The sequence below is a fragment of the Coturnix japonica genome, chromosome 34, assembly GCF_054131305.1.
Source record: "Coturnix japonica strain WE chromosome 34, WE-NBRP24, whole genome shotgun sequence".
NCBI lineage: Eukaryota > Metazoa > Chordata > Aves > Galliformes > Phasianidae > Coturnix > Coturnix japonica.
Genome location: NC_140696.1, coordinates 4,236,410 through 4,258,300, shown reverse-complemented (window position 1 = coordinate 4,258,300; position 21,891 = coordinate 4,236,410). Strand labels below are relative to the sequence as shown.

The 21,891-nt window shown below is 46.8% G+C and overlaps 1 long non-coding RNA gene across 1 annotated transcript; it reads right to left on the bottom strand.

Annotated features, from left to right (window-relative positions):
• Positions 1–20,686: 20,686 nt before the first annotated feature.
• Positions 20,687–21,891, bottom strand: LOC146755289 (uncharacterized). Its single transcript, XR_014938187.1, has 2 exons — positions 21,677–21,891; positions 20,687–21,600 (listed from the first exon to the last, which is right to left on the bottom strand). It is a non-coding gene; the product is annotated as an uncharacterized LOC146755289 (long non-coding RNA).

The following is a 21,891-nucleotide window of genomic DNA, read 5'->3' as shown; positions in this document are numbered from 1 at the left end:
GTGTTTGTAATGCAGCCTTCAGTTTTTAATGTCTCTGGTAAGAATTCTATCTGGCAAACCACCCTTTAATAGTGCATGTGTTTGTATGACAGAGGAGGATTGTTGTACACGTTGTGTATATCCACTACTGACACATTTCTGTGCTCAGAGAGGGTCTTGAAGGTGTAATTTCAGTGTGAGTGAACATAACCCAACATCTTTGCTTTGGCTGCAAGTGTTTGCAATTGGTTTCATATTTAAATCCTCATGATGGGAATGGTTAAAAGACAGGGGCTATTCTTTGTACACTGAATTCCTCCCTGTGTGTAACTCCTTGCAATCAGGAGCCGGCTGCCTTCCTCCACACCTCACAGCAGGATTAATGCGCTGCCCTATCAGGGCTCTGTGGGTTTGTTTCTCCAGCCCTGCTCGTGGGAAGTAGCGGTGTTATCCTACTTGTGTTTCTTGTTAGGATTTTGGGGGATAAACAAAACAAAGCAGGCAAACAAGGGAAGAAAAGAGTTCCTGTTTGCAAATAATTGCCCATCTGTTTCTCATTCTGTTTGACTCCGGGGAATGTTTCTTACACTGTATACATCTCATTTTAACGAACACGAAGTCTGGACCAAGGCTTTGAGCTTCCTACTTCCCATTGGGATCCCTGGCTGTGAGTGGCTCCCAGCCCCAGGCGCTGAGGGTGGCTGCTGGTGCAGAAATCCTCTTTACAATCAAAAAATGACCTCAAAATTACAAAGAAAGAGAACTGTTGTTCTTGTGTTCAAAGCACACTCTAAGAGCTCCTTATCTCCATTAATCCTGGTGGGATCCTAAGCTACTGGATGCTGGCTCCTGTTCTTTTTCCCCTTTACGGTCATCCTGACAAGAGATATTAGATTGTTCCTTGCATTTAGGCAAGGAAATGTACGGATAATTACAACTGTACTTTTGTTAAACCACGAGGCCCAATTGCATTTAACTGAGGGCTTCATTTGCTGAAGTTGTTGGAGGCTGTGGCTGCCCAGGTGCCTCGTGCCCACTGAAAGGGCAGCCTTGAAGCCACAGAAAGGCAGTGAGACCTTTAATGGGTCCAGGCATTTGTGCAAGGGGAAGGGGAGAAGGCACAGCCATGGGAAGACTCTCTTTTACAGCACAGGCCTTTGAGATGAACATTGCTCGTATCAGGCTGCATTTTGGTGCTGCACTTCCCTCTGGTGTTCATTTTTTTCCTCAAGGCAGGAGCCCTATTTTCATACTCAGAGCACAGCAGTAGGATGCTGGCCAGCTTGTGTACCATATGGCTGAGGCCACATGGAGAGAAGCTGCCCTGAGACAGCAACATTTTGTCTTGCTTCTGAAATCAAAGCCCATGTGAGGGCTGATTCCTCCCAGGAGAGCAGAGATCCACCCATCCTTTTGCACTGGGGAGCTGAACAGCTCATAGGCAATACTGCAGAGCCAGGGTTTGGTCCCAGAGCTTTAAGGCTGATGTGTGCTCGTGTACTCTTGTAGGCAAGAGATAGAAGCAATGAGGTTTTCTATCAGCAGTTGTATTCTAGCAGCTTTTCCAAATTTTTTGCTTTAAAGAACAATCATGTGGCACCAAAAGCCCCAAAACCACAGTGAGTGCAGTGAACTATTTCTCACCAGGATGGATAAGAAGGGCAGAGCTGCTCAGTGTCAGCACGACTGATGCTCTTTTTCCAAGTCTGGATGCCTGAGCTCTTTGCTCAGAGGTTCACCTCAGCCCTGCCAAAATGCCCATAGAGGTGTTTTGAAAGGGTGGCACGTATGTTTTATTTCTGCTTTATTTCTGCATGATTTCATTGCATTCTGCTCAATATTTGAGTTCGCTTTGGACGAATCTGAGAAACCCAACAACTGAAACACACAGTTGCAACAGATGGGGAGCACAAGATGAGACATCCTTGTAACACACACAGGCAGATTGTCTGCCTTCCTCCTCAGCTCTGGATCTGACACCATAGGGAAGGCAGACATGGGAGCTACAAACAGCTTCCCTGATGTTATTGTGCTGAAGGAGACTTCAAGCACTGAATATTGGATGGAAATATCTCCTAATTGTATCTTCACACAGCTGAGAGTTGCTCTGCTGAAGTTTATCAGCCTCCATGGGCTATAAGTTCCCCTGGAGCAGTCACTCTCTGCATTCACAGGGACACAGCGATGGCTTTGGTGAATCAGAGGAGGCAGAACGTAGCTTTTTGCCCCATCTAGTGGGTACACGGTGTATTGAGTCTGGATTCTGTGCTAATGGTTTTAATTCCACCGTCCTACTTACCTACTGCAGTTCCCAGCCACTGGTTGTAAGTCTGCCTCCTGGCTGTTTATGTGCAATACTCGTATTTAAGCTCTGGCACAAAGTTAACCCGGCTTTCTTAGTGATGCTGGAAATGAATATAATGTCTTCAATATCCCATCTGATCTCCAAATCCTTTTGTTTTGCTTTGCTCTTTCCCCATCACTATTACAGAACCGACATCCAAGACTCGAAGGCTCTTTCCCATCTTTCAGTGTCGCTGACTGCTGCCAAACTTCTCTGTGAGGCTCACAATGGTCCTGAGCTCCAGAAAACCTCTGGCAGAGCCAGGCTGTGGCAGTGCCAAGATGTGCCATCTGCCAGGAGGGAGAATCGTTCTCAGACCTCTTTAGGGAGAAGGATATTTCTTGCAAGAAATGCTGTTAATGCATTTAGCTGCTGGGCCAGAGCTCGGTTTGTGCTACCAACTTAGGGATGAGCAGCTGAGGGTGGTTACATAGACGCAGCCAATAGGGGCATGGCTTTGCTTCCAAAAATGTGTTAAGGACCCCAGAGGTAACATGAACTGCAAGGTTTGGAGATCTTCCTATGAGCAGAACCGAAGTTCCTGGTTCAGCCAACACTGGCAGCACTTTGCAGATGGGGCATGTTTCCTACCCAGGCAATGTTTGTCCTTCACCATTTGTCTCCTGATTCCATTAAGTGGGAATATTCCTACCTCACAGACACTGAGTCCTAATGTAATACCTGTAAAATGTTGTAATTCTTGGATACAAAGTCAGCGTGGTAAGAAGGGGACAATTATTATTCGATTTACTCTAGCATGCTAAAACAGATTGTCTTCTTTCAGGCATACTTTAAATCTGATTAAGTATTGGATGTGATTCACCATGAGGGTAATACAAGAAGGAAGGAGCTAGAGGAATGTGGGCTTAGCATTATAAAGTGCAGTAACTCAGAATTTGTTCTGGTTATGTTAATCTTTCCTTGCTTCTTAAGTCATTGCCTCTTCATCTTTAGAAAGCAGTAATTTGCTGACAATGACCCACGCTAAGGATGGCATTTTCAGTCATTACCTAAAGGAACGGAACTGAAATGACAGCATTAGGTCTTTAGAGGATGAGAACAATTTACACACAGGCCCTGGCCATGTCCTGCTTTTCCCTTCTCTGATCCTTTTCTCAATTTCCAGCTCTCCAAAGGTTTCTTGGGCACGTAACACACTGAGCGTGTAACCATAGTGCAGCCCATTCATTGCAGCAGTGACATAAAACTCGTGTTGCAAACAACTTTGTGGCCCATAGAGCAGACAGCAAGAGCAGCATGAAGGAGATGAGCAGGACAGAGAGAAGAGCTGTGTTTTACAAGGACTCTTGCAAAGCAGCCTTGCAATACGGCTGTCATGGACTGTGCAGAGTCCCCACTTTGGACAGGGGACAAATCTCTGCTGTGCTGCTGCACTCATTGGGTTTGTTTCCATTTGGGAGTGTGGTTGATTGCTCAGTGAGAGCGACTCTGTCAAATTTCCTCTGTACCCATATGTCCCATATGGGGTTTGTGCATCTCTAGGCATGTCAAAGGAACTGTACTTTGGTTACTGAACTTGCAGGGGTCTGAGAGCAATGATTAACAAGCCATTGTAAAATGCTTTGAGAACCCCAGATAGAAAGAGCCGTAGCAATGCAAACTATTATTATGATTTTCTAGGTCAGAGGAAGAAAGCAATTAGTTGTAGACCAGTAATTTACTTTTTCTATTTTATCCTTGCAAATGAATGTGATTAGAAGACGGCAGCAATTACACTGATGGGATGGAAAAAAAGGCCTTCCAGCTTCTCTTGGACTGTTATTTTTATTTAATATTCATTCTGAATTTTCTTTGAGGTCACAAGAGCATTTTGCTTTAGGGAAGGGACCAAGCAAATTGTTCTGGTGATACCAGTCATGGGGCAGCAACTCTTTGATAAGAGACACTCCAAATACCCTCCATACAAACCCAGCTACCTTCCTGCACTGGAATTTGGGTACTATATAAGGATTGCTTAGCAGCAGCTGCAGGCTCTCTGTGTTTTTAGGATCTGTTTATAAACTGTTCACACGTGGGTGGAATTGCAAACCATCATCTACCGGAGAAGATAATCAACATCGAGGGTTGGCTGGAATTCGAGGATGACAGGTTGCTTAAAAAAGCTGGAGTTTGATCACTTTCTTCCATCCAGGTGTGATGCTGAGCCATGATTCTTAGGAAACCTTTGTAGGGAAATGAGACTCCTTGGGCAGAGCAGCTGCTGACCCAACAGGGAAGACTCTCATCTGTCATCTGGAAGGTTCTAGTCTGAGTCAGAAAAGACATTGGAACCCAAGCATGACATATCCACATAAGAGACAGTCCCAAAGGTATTTGGCTGGACAGGGCTGGGTGTCTCTCTCAGACTATGGTCCATGCTGACCCAACAACCTTCACAATCTGTTCTTCCTCCTCACAAACTACTATATCTCAGTGAAAGTTGAAATAAAAAATCCAGGCCAGCTGCAATAGCTACTGCCAACCACTAATTGCTTGCTAGTTTTGCAAGGGACACAGCTGCTAACAGCAAAAAACCCAGCAAGGGAACAGAGGCTTGACAGTTGATTTGCATCAAGCTGGAGCCAGGAAAAGTCATTTTGGATTTAGACCAATTCTCGTATGTTGGTGGACAATGGGATTTAGGTTGCTACAGATATCCATGGGGATTTGCCAAGTATGTGGTGCATCTTTGTGTCCGGAGACATCCTTGTGAATCTGAGCCGTTGCTTCCAGCAGTTGCAGGGAGCACGAAACCAGATAGCAAAGCAGCTCACAATAGTAATAACAAAGCCCTCTCAGTTTCATGGTCTGATAAAACATACAAGACTCACAGGACCTCTCTGGTCAAAGTTCAGTTCCTCACATTTACAGCCAACTCAAGGACTGAGGTGTAGTCAGAGAGACCCGTGGAACATCTGGTTCATTCCCCATCAGTTGCAGAATATCCAGTAACAAGCTGCAGAGCTGCAGTGAAGGCATGGAAAGCCACGGTCATAAAGCACTGCACAGAAAAAAACACCAGAGGAAAGCAGTGATGTTGCAGGTGTCCTGAAGCCTTGCTGTTATAGAATCACAGAATGGTTTGGGACTCTTAAGGGCCGTCTGGTCCCACTCCTTGCAATGAACAGGGAAACCCACAGCTCCATCAGGTGCTCAGAGCCCTGTCCTGCCTGACCCTCAGTGTCTCCAAGGATGGGGCACCCATCACCTCTATGCATACCCTGAATAAATTTCCCAGATTATCACAAAGAATGGAGCACACTCTGAGACAGAGGGTGAAGCCAACCTGGCTAAACACCCCTGACCTGCAAAGAAAACTCTCCCTTGGGCTGGAACTGGGAGCCTGAGAGCAGGGTCTCCATGTGCCTGCACCTTGTCTTTAGCTCTCCTTGGATGCTGATGCTTCAGACATCCCATGTCTCCCAGGAACCAGATTTGAGCAGAAGTAATCTCCTGGCCTCCATCTGGGAACAAAACCAGATACCCCACATTTTGGGTGCATATAACACAAGCAAACCAACTACCTGTGCAAGAAGCTCTGCTGAAAGCCTGCAGACTTGAAGGAAACAACAGAAACTGGAAAGGAAACAAATTCTCTGCTGCAGAGCACAACAGATGGGTCAGCTCAGTTGTGGGTCATTACTCATATTTGTGGCCAGCGTGAAGCAGACTTACAAATAAATGTCAGTGTGAGGCAACTGCAGAACTGTTGCACACAGCCTCAGATTATTCTGTCACAAACGTTAGAGGCTTTCATTCCGCCTGATATCCGAGATGGGAGAGCCATTGTAACAGGTTTGCTTGCAGTACATAACAAGCAATATCGCGTGTTCTCCGGGAGGTGAATGCAAATAGCCGGGAGAGCTGGGAGAGCTTTTGGTTCTGTGTGGAGGGATGAGGAGCTGCTTATGGAAGATCCATCTGTAGGTACCTTAAAAGGGCGGACCTCTGGAATTGATTCAAGGTCGTGCAAAGGAGTGTGAGGCAGAGCCAGGGGCAGCATCCACATCCGCGACTCAGCATGATGCCTTAAGAAGAAAGGCTATCTTTCATCTAAATTAAAACCCCACAATTTTATAAAGGCTTCAGGGCCTCTGTCTAATCTATTCACGCAGCATTCATCACCATGGCATCTAGGTGCCACTCTCGTCGTCTCTTAACCTTGCCAGCGTCTATCATGAATATTCTGAGCATCCATGTGAGTTTCCAAATGAGATGAACGCGCTCTTCCACTTTCTGCATCGAGTTTTGCTGAGCGCAGCCAGGCTGTGTGTCTGATAAACAGCCCCATCCACTACAGAACTAGGAAAAGAAATAGAGAATAAACACCACGAGGATGCCCAATTAGCAAATATCACACTCTGCCATATTTTGGAGCATCTCTTCTCCCTTTCCCATTCGAACTTATGCACTCTAACAACACAGGCCTGTGAGTCTGTCACCGCACACCCGCCAGCTGCATAAAATCAAGGCATCGGGCTTTTTAATTGAATGCATAATGAGTTGACTGGCAGGTTTAATTAACAAAACTCATCCTGTGTATGCACCTGGAGGTGAAAATAAGTTTAATCAAGAGGAGTTGGCAAGTGCCAACAGCTCCGTCATGGCTTTTATTTCTTTAATTATTTTTATTCTCCTTGCTTTGGTTCGTTCCATCCAGGCTTTGTATTTGCAAAAATGGCTCTGGGTGTTGGTTAATTATCTTCGGCCCGAGACTGATGAATTGTCACAGTCTGCCTTGTAAGGAGAACTAACGTTCCTGCAAACGATGCTCTGAAGGCTTTAATAACCAGTGCCTTGGAGAAAGCACTGATGGCAAACCTCCAACACGTCCCTACCATGGGAATGTTTGGAGTCCAAAACCGTGTGAGGAAAATGTGTTCTTAGAATGTGTTGGATGATGCTACTGCTGAGAGAAGATGGATTTCTGGTGAAGCTGGTGATGTGCAGCTTTCTTAGAAGGCACGGGTACAAGACAGAAGCCACCACAAATCCAATTGCTTAGGTTGAATTCCTTCTGTTTTGAAACACCAGCTGTAGCATCTTTGGTGGGACTTCTGTGTTGGTTAACAGATGCTGGGAGGTGAGAGAACGCCTTCCCTGCTTCCAAAGGCAAGGCTGGAGGAGATGTCCCCATATACAAGGTCAACCTGTGGCACCGTTCCTTCTATCTCCACTTTGGTCCTTCTGCATCCAAGCTCAGTGTCCATCTGGGAGCATGGAGCTAAAGGGATGCTCCCCAGAGGTGCCCAAGGCCCATGTGTGTCCCCTGCCTTCCAAGAGCAGCCCCTGGGGCCTCTGGAGCTGCTGAGTCCCCCTCTGCTCACCCAGCACACCAAAGATGTCTACCAAGCCAAGTTCTAGCAAAGGTTGTGGGCGTTCTACGGGGAGGTTAATGCATTCAAGCTGTCAAAATATTCTTCCTGCTATTCACCCAGTTAACATGCCCTCTCTTTCTTTTGCCTGAAAAGGCATTTGCTATGGTATTTTAATACATGGTCTGTGTTCAAGATGTTAGTGACAGCTGTTGTATGACTACAGGAAGGAAATTATGACTCCCTAATGATAACATGTCACGGCATGTCTCTTTGCTTTTCTTTTCCTTTAGATGTACATTTCTTCTGCCAGTGTCTCCGTCATTGCACACATGCAGTTAATTGTGTATCGATGACATGTATACTGTGTGTTGGGAAGAGGGCTTTAAGGAAGAATCTGAGTGCTTCTACCTTGCCTTTAAGTAATGTGGAGCTGGCAGAGCAGATGCCCCATGTGGTAATGTGATATTTGTACTTTGGGTTGCTTCATATCTGGATATTGGTATCGCCATTGCTTTCTTTGGGGGTGACAGACCTACAGTGTGCTCAGTTAAGGATCCAGCATTCAGGTATTGTCAGTTTAATGTCACACATGACTTTTATGGCTTCACATTTTGGAAGGGCTGACAGCTGGTGGAGAACCAGCCCATGAAACACATGGAGGAGGATGGCCTGCCATTGCCACTGTGTTTCAGCTGTGATCTCACACCTCTGGCTTTTGCAGGGCATCTTGGCACCAAACTCTAATGAGAAGTGACCAAAAAAAGTCTCTTGCATCTGCTTTAAGGAACTTTCTGGAGTGACAAGTATGTTTAACCTACTTTTGAATTCCCTCAGAGTGGGAAAGTTTCTGTGCCCAAGCAGAAGGCCCGGAAGGGTTATGCATCATTTAAAACCTCGTGTTCAAAATAAGGGGTAGGCGGGGAGTGGAAATGTAGGTTTGTAATTCTCAGCTCAGCAGGAGCCACTGCTCTGTGCAGGGGCAAAAAAGCAACTGATTAACAGCTTCTGGCAAGGGCAGCAGCCCCTGGTTCCTCTTGCTTCTCGCTGGCACAGCAAAGGAAGTGGCCTTTTGCTATGGCAAGCTACCACTATCAGCCAAGCCTACCTCTGCTCAGCTCCAGCTCTGATCTGCAGCACCCCATCAGGTTTGGGGGTCACCTAGAGCAATCAAATGGGTTTAACTTTGCTCTCTGAAGCACAGCCCCTGCTGGTTTCCCATTGGCACCTTGGGCACGGCTGTTTGTCTTTACAGGTGGTGAGCTGCTGCTATTCAGTATGAAGTCTTCTAATGCCAGGCTTTCTTTATTTTTAAAGAGAATCCTCAAGTATTTGAATAGGAACAAAAGGCTACTTGTGATATCTGGAGACAGGAGGCTCTGTGGACAGTCACACTGTGTTTCTTGGGGTCTGAGTGGCTCCAGGGGCTCTGAGCATTCAGGGTAGTATCCAAAAGGTGGCCGAGGCTGGCATCACCCAATGGTTTTTGAGTAGGACTTTAGTTCTGGGAGCCTCTAATGCAAAGCAAAAGCAGAGGGCTGTGCACAGAGTGGGGTTTTTCAGCCCATTTTGCCCAGGAAACCCAAATAATCACTTGGTGAGTGGAAGAGATGCTCCTGCTCCGCTCCGGGTCGTGCCAGAGGAGCAGCAGCCACACGAGGTCAGTGTTGCACTGTGCAAGTGGCTGCAAGAAGGCGGCACGGCCTTGGAGGAAAACTTGACCCAGAGGGGAGGGTTAATTCGTCTTGGGCTCTTCTGCATGCTTTGTTGTCCGCTTTACCTCTGCGTTCGGCGAAACCCGGTGCTAATGAGGAATTTGTTCCTGGAAGGAGGTTTTTAGCCAACGGGGAAGAAACGCTGCCGGGTGGGAGCAGTGCAGAGCTGGGCACTGGCACCCTGGTGGGGTGGCTGGGTAAGAGCCACCCTGGGAGCTGCAGGCTTTCCCCATACAGCTGATGGGTGGGGGTACGAGCTGGGCAGGGCTGCCAGCACCGATCACAGCTCCACTCTGCATATTGGGGCTGAAAAGCCCTCTGTGCCTGCTTGCAGCTCCTCAGCCTGCAAAGTATCCTTCCAGGGTGGTCTGGGCAGGTTGGTGCAGGAGGGATTGCCTGCAAGGGGTCGTGTCTGGCTGCTGACGGGGATTTGCATTCCAGCAGCTCCAGCCACTGCCTCCCCAGAGGCTCAGGGCTCGCAGCCGAGCTCCAGGGCCCATTCCTGGGGAGCTCTGGCTGCTATTGATGTGGTCTCACTGCTTTAAAGAGAATGGCTGGGACAGTGACAGAAGTGAAACTCATTTTCCAGTAGACTCTGCGGTTTCTTTATTAAAAACAGACAGATAAACAAACAAATTACAGCCCCTTTCGAGCACGTCCTTCAGTTCCTCTTCAAGCAGCTTTATGCTGTTTTAAAAGAGCTTTAAATAAGAACACAGCCTCCTGAGTCTTGGCTGCAAACTATTGGATTTAGGCTTTCCCTGTGCCTCTAGGTCCGCTGCCTTTGCTGTCTGCTGTCTGTCTGATGGGAGCTTTTCATTCGTTTGGCTTTTCCTGGTGAGAGGCTTCAGAACGAGATTCCTTGTGTGCAGTCTTTGATGTTCGGTCACAAAGAATCTCCCCTTTTTCCTAATGCTCTGCTGAACCCCATTAAAAAAAAAAAAAAAAAGAAAGAAAAAGAAAAAAAAAAAGATAAAAAAAAAAGAAGCAGTTTTATGTAACTATGCTGAGAGGAAGTGGGGTGACCCATGCAAACAGTTTTTGTGTCACTTACAAAGGCCCAGATGCTACGGTGATGGGTTCAGCGAAAAGATCTGAACCCATTTAGGCAGGGCTGAGCCGAGCCGCCTTAGCATTGCACTGCTTGAAAGGCAGAGGGTGTACAGCTGGGGCTATGAAGGCATCCCTGCCCTGCTGGGTAATGCAGTCTGACCTTTCAGGGGTGCTGTGCAGCCCATGCCAGCTTGCTGCCTTCTCTGCACACTCATGGGTGTGCTCTGGTGATCCATGGTTTTATGATCTGTGATTTTGTGGATACGAGGAACCTCCAGATCCCAGTCTGGAGATGAAAAGTGAGGTGAAAATTCAGCCAGAACTCTTCTTCCTTGAGAAGCAGATGAATAGCAGTTCTGCTTCATGTGACACTTAGTGGCTTCAGCTTTATTGCTTTGTTGACATCAGGTTACTGATGCTGGGGCTCTGTCCTTGTCCTCCCTAATATCTTCCAATACCTTTGTGCTGGGCATCTCTCATTTTTCCCATGCATGGTATTTTTAAGGCAGAGGGAGAAGGATTTCTTTCTTCATAGACTAGAAGAAGGTTTTTAAGCTTAGTGTCTTTGCCCCATCAGTCTGGCTTGGTGGCTGAGCGAGGCACAGCTCTTGGGGAACATTTGCTTTGGGCCCCTGCCTGCAGCATAATGACAAAACAGGTGCCAACAACGTGCCCTGAGAATCCCAGCCTCGTGAAAAGGCTTTGCTGGAAATGTGTTTTAGGAGGAGAGAAACCTATGCACTGACCCTTTTCAGTATCATCTGATACGTGCCCCATGATTAGAAAGAGTGGAGGAAGTTAAAAATAACCTGTGGAGGAGGCATTCTAATGAGCAATTATCATTCCTTTCCATTGACTTTTGCAGCAAGGCTCTCGGTGTGTTTAGTCTTCCCGAAAGAACATGCCAGATGTTAGAGTGACTTGTTAAGTCCCTGAATGCTGTTCTCACTGGTGTGCTGAACCATTGTGAGAGGGTTTTTTTTTCTAATAACTATTAAAATAATTGGGCCCTGAACATTCTGACCTGATAACGCGAAGGAATCTTGGCTGGCTTTCCTAAGGGTCACGTTTGTGAATAGAAAATGCGAGGAGTGTTTGCCAGAACAAAGAAATGTTTCTGCATGTAAAGATCTTCAATAACTTAATCTGAGGTGGAATCATCTGGCTTCAGAAATCGTGCCTCCTGGCAAAAGCTGACTTTTGCATTTCAACATCCTGAACTTTAGTCTTCAAGGAAGCTTTTGTGCTTGTGGGGCTCTGCTGTTCTCCCCAAAGAGTTCTTCGCAGATGATTGACAACGGGGCCAATTCCACCTTCGCACAGTTTTAAAGTGGGGAAAGCAGTGAGGAAAGCAGGCGTCTCTTTACAAAGCATCTGAAGCGCTTTGCTATCCCCGCTCGCGTGTAGGAATCTTAATTGGATTAAAATACAAACGTGTACGTTGTGATTTTGCATGCTATGGATCCCACCCTCTTGTTTTTAGCTGCATTGGCCAAACTCAGTGAAGTGCACGGTCAGTGTTTTAGCTTTGCCTTTGGTGTCCCTCGGTTGGAGCTCATTAAGCATTCGGGGAATAATAATTCTGGGACTTGAACTTTGATCTGAGGAATCTGGGAAAGAAAGGGCCGGAAATTGCAGCAGCCTGATTAGCTACCCCAAGTTGATCAACTTCTCTGCCAGATGCAGGCAGGGCTCTCAGAGGCCGGGGGACAACAGCAGCAGTGCAGGAGAGGCTCCTCGCGTGCGGTGGCTGCGCTCCCATCACATCCCATTACCGTCTCCGACGCAGATGGCAGCTCGAGCCTCTCCCTGCACACCCAGCGCCAACCAGAACCCTCATCCAAAACATCCACTTGGCAGATCAGTGTGATTGTTTTTAACCCTCTGTATTTGTTTGCTGATTTTTCAGACGTTTGGGAGTTGCGCTGTTTCAGCTGGGAGTGGAAACATCAAAATATCTTGAGAGGAGCTCGGCCAAAGCTCTGCGGGGAGGGCTGTGTCGTGTCTGCTCTGAACCTGTGGGGATTTCAGAGGTGTGAGGTGGAACTGCAGGCCACGTGTGTCTGAGTTTTATGCTCTGAGCAGCACTCCGTTCTTCATGTAGGTTGGGGTATAAACCCTGAAGCTCTTACATTCAGAACAAGGCAGAGTTTGTCACATATTTTAATTCCACCCCCCCACAAAATATCCTGAGTTTCAGCTCCAGTTCAGCTCTGTGTTTTGACAGCCTCTGTTTGATGACGAACCACTGCCAGCGCTCTGCTGTGTCTGCCTGGGGATGCTCTGACAACTCCCAGCTCTAACTGAGCAACAGGTTTGCTTCTCACACAGCACAGAGTTTGTAACTCTGATCCCTCCCTCTTTGTGAAGCTACACCCGTCACCATTACAATGCCTTGAAAAGGTGGAACTATTGAGCCCTCCAAGCTTTCCTCCTTGTCTTCACTTTTTATTCCAACTTTTTACACTTTCCTTTTCAGTCTGAGACACAGCAAAGATCTGAATGAGCAGTAACCATAGGATGTTGGGTATTCTGTGTCAGGGGATGGTGGAGGTTGTGTGTCAGGAGGTCAGCTCTCAGTTTTCATGGTGCTTTCCCCATCCTTGTGTAAAGCTGAGTTTTATTTTGATATTGGAAGGCTGAGCAACCATTCCACCACCCCAGCACATTGTTCGCATCCTAAAGTCTTCTCCTTCCCACTGTTGCAATAGCACCATTTCACTGAATAAATTAATGAGAAGGTAAGATTTGTTGCACGTGAGGAAACAAAAAAGGGTTATGCTTCGGTGAAGCTGCTGGAGGTGGTGGTTAGTCCTTATTTTTCCCTCTATGGGTGAAACGGTTACATGAACCTCCGCTATTGTTGCAAGAAAAAGTGGCTTCCTGTGATATAAAGTAATTTTTTTAAATAGGAAACATATGGCTGGGCCCTAACAACAAAGTGATATTCAGGTGCTGATGGCATATGCCTCCAGTCTATTGCAGGAAGCTATCTTGGAAATCTGGTGGCAGAGGCTTGCATAGTAATGTTCAGGAAGTGCGGTGGGGGGAGGGAACCTGAAACCAACATCAGAAATGCATTCACATTTTTAATTTCCCTGTGAGTTCTTTGCTATTCTTCTTTTCAAAGTCACCGAGATTTGCTCTCCATTGGCAGTAATGAACGGATGCTGAGTTAGGGCTGCACTGCTCCCTTTAATGCTCATCTGAGGGGGAAAAAGAATGGGTTATGGTCACTGCTGTGACTTCACCTCCATACCTGTGTTTGTACAGCTCCTGTTGGCTCTGTGAGAGCTGCCTGTGTTGGGTATAGGGCAGAATCAAGCCACAAAACTTGGAAATTCCAAACAGTTCTGGATTTGGGATGACTTCTGTGTAAAGAAGGGACGTTTGATTTTGATTTATCCATCTATTTTCACTGGAACAGGTTGTCCAGTGAGGCTGTGGATGCTCCCTCCCTGGGTTCATTCAAGGCCAGGATGGATGGGACTGCGAACAACGTGGTCTAGAGGGAGGTGTCCCTGTCTACAATAGGGGGTTGGAACTGGGTGATCTTAAAGGTCCCTTCCAACCCATTCTATGAGGTTCTATGACTTTGGGAGTTGTCAGTGGAGCAAAGCTGGGAATGCTTTTTGTTTGCAAGGAGCTCTAAGAAGGGGCAGGTGGCACTATGGAGTGCCTTAACTTTTAGCATGAGACAATACATGGAAAACCTTGGAACTCTTGCTTGTCTAATAAAAACCTTAAACTGTGAAGGAATTTTTATCAGAGGTGCAGTGAAGTGCAGAGAGCCCAACCAGCTCAGCAGGGTTGATTGTGGGTGTACAGTGTGCAACCAAGGAGGTGCCATAGGAGATGAGAAATGAGGTCAAGTAGCACCTCTGCTAAAAACGCAGCCTTTCTGAATGGGAAAAAATGCATGCTGCAATTTATTGTCAATGAAGACCCATCAGCAGGAGAGAGTGAACCCCATTCATCCCGATTAATTAGGTGTGGGACTTAAGCTTTGGTCTTCCATAGCTTTAGCCATGGAGCCGGGCGGCATCTCCGAGGACTCCGACTACAAAATCTTAGAAGGAATTTTAATTGATTGGTTCCAATGTCTGCAGGAACAATAACAAATAAAACCTTCTGAACACGGGGATGCCACCGGTTTCCAGAGGGCATTTTCCTGGGCATCATTTTCCTGGGCATTTCCCTACCTGCCATGGTCTGCATAGCACTGGTTTGAGGGAGGATCATGAGCTGCCCTCGGGCAGAAGGCACAAAAGCTGTTTTAACGAGGCTGGGTGAGGCTGCTGTGTGCTGCAAGGATCCCTCCATGCTGCCACACGCTGGGAAAGGCAGCGTTTGGTGTGATGTAACACCAGCTTGAGGCTGGGGGGAGATGGCTGGGGGAGCACAGAGGAGGGCATCCCAGAGAGGGAATGTGTTACAAAGAAAAGAAGCAAAACACAAAGCTCTCCCTCCCCTGGCAGTCTGTCGGCAGCGCCTGGGTTGTGTGTGTGCAGTCTCCGGTCGCTTGTCCTACAGCAATGATTTGTTAGACGAGTACAGCAGAGCTGAGAGCTGGGAGGGAGGGAGAGGGGGGGAAGGAATCAGGGCAGAGGGGGAACCTTGGAAAGGAGTCAGGAATGAATGATGGGCCGGGCTGCAAATGTTACCCGAGTGATACCTAATGGAGGGGGGCTGAGAGGGGAAGGGGGAGAGGGGAGGAGAGGCCAATGGAGAACGGGCTGTCTGCTCCAGCAGCACCGTGTTTTATTTTTCACTGCTAAATGCAAAATTGATTTTATTTTTCTTTTTAGATGCATAAAAAGAATTAAAAAAAAAAGGAGGAAAAAAAAAAGAGCCTTTCCCTCTCTCTTGTAGTTCTCAGACAAAGAAAGCTGCAGCAGGCACCCCAGACAATGGACGGGCCTTTCTCTGCTGAGCATTTGCCTTTCTCAGCAGTTAAGGTTAGAAAAAAAAAGCAAGAAAGAAAGAGAAAAAAAAATCCACCACCCAAGAACCGAAAAAAAAAACACCCAACCTCATTGAAGGAATGAATTAAAAAGATGACCCCGGAAAATGTGGCAGCCTTTTTATTTGATGAGGAATCAAGTTCATACAGCGTGGCAGCAGAGGTGCTGCGCTTTGGTCTTTTATTTGTTTCCTGGCAATAAGAACATTCCTTTTTAGGCTGATATCATCCTCTCATCTTCTCCCTCCCTCTGCCTACCCCTCTCTTCCTCTTCTCGCATCCTTTTTCCTTCCTCCCCTTTCTCCCTCGCCCCTTTCTCCCTCGCATTCTCACATACATTACCCCTTCCTTTCATCTCGGGGCTGACCTGAAATGACCTTTTGCCTGGCACTAGACGTGACTTAACTGATAATAGCAGATACTCGGGGGCCTCAAGCGGTGGCTTGTCTGAGCACGTAGAGGGAGGGCAGAAAGAAAGATCCTTTTTTTTCCCCCTCTCTCTCATAGGCAAAGCACGGCTTTCTCTTTGTAGCCGCGTTTCCTGCAAGGTAGCAATTAATGACACTTTGTGCTGCTTATTGCCCGTTAGATCAAATCCTTCCAAAGCTTTTCCCTGCGGTGTCTGTCCCAGCACACGAGGGAGGGGCGGGGAAGGGAAATGTGTCTGCAAGCGGCGAGCAGCCCCACACCATCACTCGGCTGCCACCGGCTCTGCATTGCGTCTGCTGCCTTTGTGCTCCGGCTTCGGCCAAACCCACGTCGGAGCAGCACAAACGTCCTTCTGTCTTAAATAACCGACACTTCTAGGCGGCCCATCCGGCCACAAGGTTATTATTTTGCTCCTTAATGTCCCTCGAAGCCACCGCGGTAAAGATAAGATTGCAGGCGGACCCGCTGGGTCGCTGATTTGATTTTTTAATGTTAACTATTTATTTGGATACTCGGCGAGGTTGGGTGAGTTACCACAGCAACGACTCTGCATCTTGAACATGAAAGGGCTCTTATTGTGCCATGTGGTGCCTCAGAGATACAGAGAAAGGAGGAGGCGGGGAGGAGAATTCCTCTTTAAAGAAACAATAGCCAAACATTATGTGAACTCGGGGGCTTTATTATAAAGTTGGGAGGCGAAAAAAAGAAGGGGAAAAGAGAAGGGGCTGCGGTGAAAAAATGTGCTGACTTCCAGAAGTTTGGCTAAAGAGGTGTGCGTGTTTATAGAAATATTAATTAATTAGCTGTTAAATAAAAGCTGAATCTATATACACGTATTTCATTCTCTCCGGCAGATCGTTTGCTGGTCGGGCTGTCAGACAGCCCAGGCAGATCAGAGCTGAGGGTCAGAGCCCAAGATATGGTTTTTATTTAATTTTCTTTTATAAACTTAGTTCTGCTCTTTCTTTCCAGAGAGAAAGGAAAAGGGCTGGGTGTTAAAGTGGCCAGAAAGGAACCACAGCGCGGCCTGTTCCCCATTGTCCAAAATAATGGGGTGACTGAAACCCCAGACAATGAGCAAACCTGGATAATAGGGTTACTAAAGGATGCGGAGCAGAAGTACATGAATGGCTGCACGCAGAGCTGAGCGAGATCCAGGGGAGCTTGTTAGCTCAGATTTTCACTGTCCTGCTCGGTCCCAGGCTGGGATGCACACTGTGCCACCTGCATGTCCCTGTGCTGGGATGCAGGGGGTCTGTGTGCTGCAGAGCACATTGTGCTGAGCCCTATGCTCAGGTTGAGCCCCACAGACCTGCACTGCTCTGCACAAGGCTGGCTCAAGGTTCCTCACTCTGCCCCACACTCAGATGGATGAGTGCATGTGTGTGGATTTATCACTAATATCTGGGTATGGATTTAGGTTCTCAGACCAAGGAGCTCCCCTCGGAGTCCTGATTCTGTTAGGCTCAGTGCAGCTGTACACAGAAATGGCTGCTGCTTGCAGTGACCACACCTTCTGTTGTTAGGATAAAGGCACCCTGCCCAGGTGTGCTGCATATAGGAGATGGAGCCCTTCAATGCTCTGCAGGCCTTCCCTGTGAAGGTCCTTGGAGCAATAGGTCCAGGAAGCAGCCCTTTGCTTGTGTTACTGCTTTCTATTCCTCATCTTTGAGAATGCATTGCAGAACTCACCAGCACTTTGTCACCTTCCATACCTCGCAGGTAACACATTTCCTTTACCAAGATCCATTTGTAAACCAGTTCAGGTTGTTCTTCCAAGTTTTTACCTCAACTCCATGTGTCCTTAATATGTGGGTGAGGGCTGAGGGAGGGGATGGCTTAGCTCAGGAGTCCTGGACTTGACTGAAGGTTAATATTAGCAATTAAAAATCTCCCATGCATCATATGCTCAATACTTCCCATTCCCCTTTGCTTTGAGATGTGCAGATCTTACTGTATTAACTAGTAATGCTTACTGGAGGCAGAAAGGTAGAAAGATGTGGCTGGATTAGTACAGTGGGAGTCACAATCTCTGTGTGAAGCCTTTGGGGCATTCAGTCTCATCATCTGGTTACACGTTTGTGCTGTGCGTGCCCACAGTTTGCCATCAGCACTCTGTTATAACAAGATTGCCTCTTCCCAGCATTGAGAGCATCATGTTTAGAGACTTCACACTTTGAATAATATTGCATAACTACTTAGGATTGCTTTCACTCTCCAATACAAGTTCGAGCTCTATTCTTAATTACCTGGGTTTCCAGCTCTTCTGTTTACAGAATAGTCACTCAGTTGAGTGGGTTAAATGACTGTTGCAGGTGAAGGACAAGGCAAGTCGTGGTTTACTGCCTGAAAAGCATGGCTATGTGAAGTGATGATTGTATTTTCCTGAGCGTGTTAAAGTATCAACTCTCTGAATCTCTCTGGTGGTGGCATCATAAAAGATCCCTGGTTTCTTTTGCACGCAGTGGGCTGAGATCTGTCAAGGTAATATTGGCGTTAAACCTGCCTCTAATTTTCAAAATATATATGAATGAGAGAGTAAGGAAAGGAATTGGGTTAAACTGCTGATATCTTCATGAAGAAGAAAAAAATCCGATGGAAGTGGAAGAAGTGAAGTGTATTTGCCTTTGATGGCTGCTCAGGTTAAGGAATAATGGCATATTATGGGTTAGCAGCCAATGGAGTTGTGCTTGTAACTCAAGTCGCAGTGGCCTCTGCTGAGTGTTTCAAGTTCAAAGGCTTCTAATGGTGCATGGAGAAGCCACAACCTGAGAACACCACCCAGCAACACCTGTGTGTGCAGCATTGCAAAGGTACAGCTCAGGAACAGTGTTTGTCTCTACACATTGTTCAGTACAATGGCTTCACCTCTGTCTTCCTGCTCGTGTCCTTGTGGCTGCATGAAAACCCACCTCCAGTCACCAGAGGTTCTTTGGAACACATGAGGCCAGCTGAGAGGTAACATGAAACAGGAGGCTGTGTGAATATTGCTCTGCTCCAAAACCCTCCAGTCTGCTTTTAATCCTGTTTTTGGAGTGTATCTCAAACAGTGGGAGAACATGTGCTGTGTAATAGGAGCAATAGCAGCGTGTAGTATGTGTCAGAAATGGTTATAAGCAACAAACCGACCTGCTGGAGTCTTTACTACTTAGTACAGAAATGCTTATGTGTTTGTTTAATGGTCTGTTAACTCTTCAGCCATGGAACATTATAGATGTAGCTGTTCCTTAGCTATGGGACAGAACAGTGTAGGAGCACAGTGTGCTGTAAGGTGACAGCAAGAGCCCAACTTGCCGTGTCCAGTGATGCTGCTCTATCTGCCCATCCACAGCCTCTGTGCAGCCCATGGAAACCCACTGCTCCCCTCTTGGTATGGACAGGACCTCTGCAATCAGTGGCTTAACTCCTGTGTGTTAACAACGCCAGCAAAAAGTGATTGAGGTAAGTTTAGCGTATTAGAAACTGTACATTGAGCGTGTGGGAATGGCTGCTAAAAGCATTTGTATTGCTTAGTAATTTGAAAGTAGAGAAACACAAAAAGGAAATGATGTCCACGGTGAGTTGGATGATGTTCCTGCATCTCGGGAGACACGAGCTGGAAACAGAGCATTACTTAAGACTTTTGACCCCTGAAACTTCTGTCTCCTTCCAGCTGGCAAGTGAACAGTGCTAAGAATGTAGCGGTGCTGGGAATGGCTCACCAAGTCCTCCAGCAGAGCTCTGCTTTTGGGAGGGAAAGGGGGTAGGAAGCTTCAGACTCTCTCCCTCTTTCTGTCCCATGTATCCCATTGTACCCATGCGTGCTGCTGCACCAAGGGGTCTGTGGGCATGACTGGTGATGGAAACTGGGCAATGATCTATGGTCTCATCTCTTCCATTAATTTCCTCGCATAACCTTGGGCACATAACTGCAATCTCTCATCTGTGAGTGGGAGTGGAATCTCTCGGTATGCCTTGAAGGCTCCCAGCTGCCCATGCATTGCTCTGCCCCAGCCCCCAGCACGTGAGCTCTCTGCTGAACCACTGCAGGGAGCAGCAAAGTGCTGGAAGGCGCTGCTGGGTGACTTGGGACTGCAGTGCTGCAGGCGGTGACATTTCAGCAGCTGATGCTCCACCAGCTCAGGTGAGGGCAGGCAGCCAGGCCGAGCACTCCCAGGAAATCAGAGCGTTGCATCTGCATGTGCTTTAATTAAGCAGCAGGAGATGGCAAGCTCTCAGGAGAAGCTTTCTTAACTGATGCTCACTGAGCAGGCTGACATCTGCAAATTTCAGACACCACTTTCATTGTACCCAATAGGCCTACATCCCTAAGCGCTGTGTTAGGCATGTGGGCACAGGGCAGAGGCACTTGGATTGAATAAGGCTCCTGGAGGAGGAAATGGTTGCCCTTAGAAAGAAGGTGAACTGCCTTAAGTATTTTGAGGGGTCAGTGGGCCAATAAGCAAAAAACCAGACTGCAGCATCTCCTCATCCCATGGAGCAGAGCACCATCCATTGCCCTTGCTTTGTTACAGTACCATTGCAGCTTAGGTAGCTGTGCTTTTTTCTCTTATGTATGGGCTGAGTTTGTAAGCAAGTTTCATTAATGATCCTAATTTAATTGCATAAATTTCTTGCATGCTGATAGAAGAATAGACCCCCCGCTTAACTGCGCCGAGTGCTCTGGAGTGCTTTTTCCTCTCCTTCTCCTTGTGTTATGACTTGTTTCTCTAAATGTTGTTTTTTGTGTAATTATTTGTTTAAATGTCAGAAACGCTACAAATCCTGCAAACACCACTAGGTGTAGCACTCAATACCAGGAGTTTTAGTCCTGCTGACTTCTTTACAATTATGTGTTTATGGCAGAAATACATCTTAAAGTGGTTTCCAAGTAAACACAAGACAAAACTGTTTGCATGAAAGCTTTACTGAGATGTGCATGTATTGATTGCATTTACCTCTGTAACAAATGAGAGGCTTTCAGTCCTCTAGCAGTTACTGAAGTAGTTACTTCAAGGTCTGCAGTGATACGGAGCTATGTGAATGCACCCAGACACTTTAAAAACTATTAAGTCCATACAGGAGCTGATCAAAAGGAGAAGTATTACATGCAGTGGTGTGGTGCGCAGCTAAAACAATGATGGTAGCCACATAAATAGACAACAGTATTTGCAGGACAGGGTGCTATTAAATTCATGGGACATGGGACAAACACACCGTGGCACTCACTTTGACCCTGCAAACCACTTAAATGGGATCAGCTAAGACCAGTCACCATCAGCACAAGAAAGAGTGAGGGAGGTCTTAAGGAGAAAGGAGATTGCTTTGAATAGATCAGCAAGCAGTGATCTGAAAGATTAGAGGGTGTGTATTTGGAGGAGAAAAGCAGCAGGACAGCTGTGTTCAGGTGGAAGTTAGAGATGGATTGATGCAAGCTAAGGAAGGCTGCTTGGGAATCTCTGAATGAAGAATCAGCATCAGTAGATCCCAAACCAACCTTTCTCATAGCGTCAGTTTTAATGGTGCTTTCCATGAGCCTCTTCAGATGGCGTGATAAAGAATCACACCTTCTCTTCCCCAATCTTGGGAAATTAACTGCAAAGGTTCCCCAAATCATGGTGGTCGTGCTTGAGGTTGTTCATCTTGCTCCTGGGGATGGTATGTGGCCATTGAAGAGCTACTGCTCCTTGGGATCCTCCTCAAGCATAGATGCTCCTTAGGGGAAGCCTGCTGCCTTTCACCTTGCTCCATGTCTTTGCAAAGCACGTGGGGAAGCCTTAACAAAGTGATGACATCCCCAGAGGGAAGCTGTTCAAATCCTTACTGGGTGGGAAATTCAGCATTAGCAAAATCAAACATTGATAAGGAACAAAAATGAAGGAAGAAAAGTAAACTTTACCTTTCTTCCCCTCTCCCCCGCAGACTGTCATGAGCTAAACGCAGTGTTATATAAAGAAATGTAACATAGAATCCCAAGGTAAAGCTTAATGATTCTCTCTGCTGCAAAATTTGCTTTATAAATGACTTTCCACTCCTCTCACCCTGCTCTGATTCCATTGCACTGCGCATGCTGGCAATGAAAACCTTTTTTGTTGGAGTGCCAAAGCTGAACTC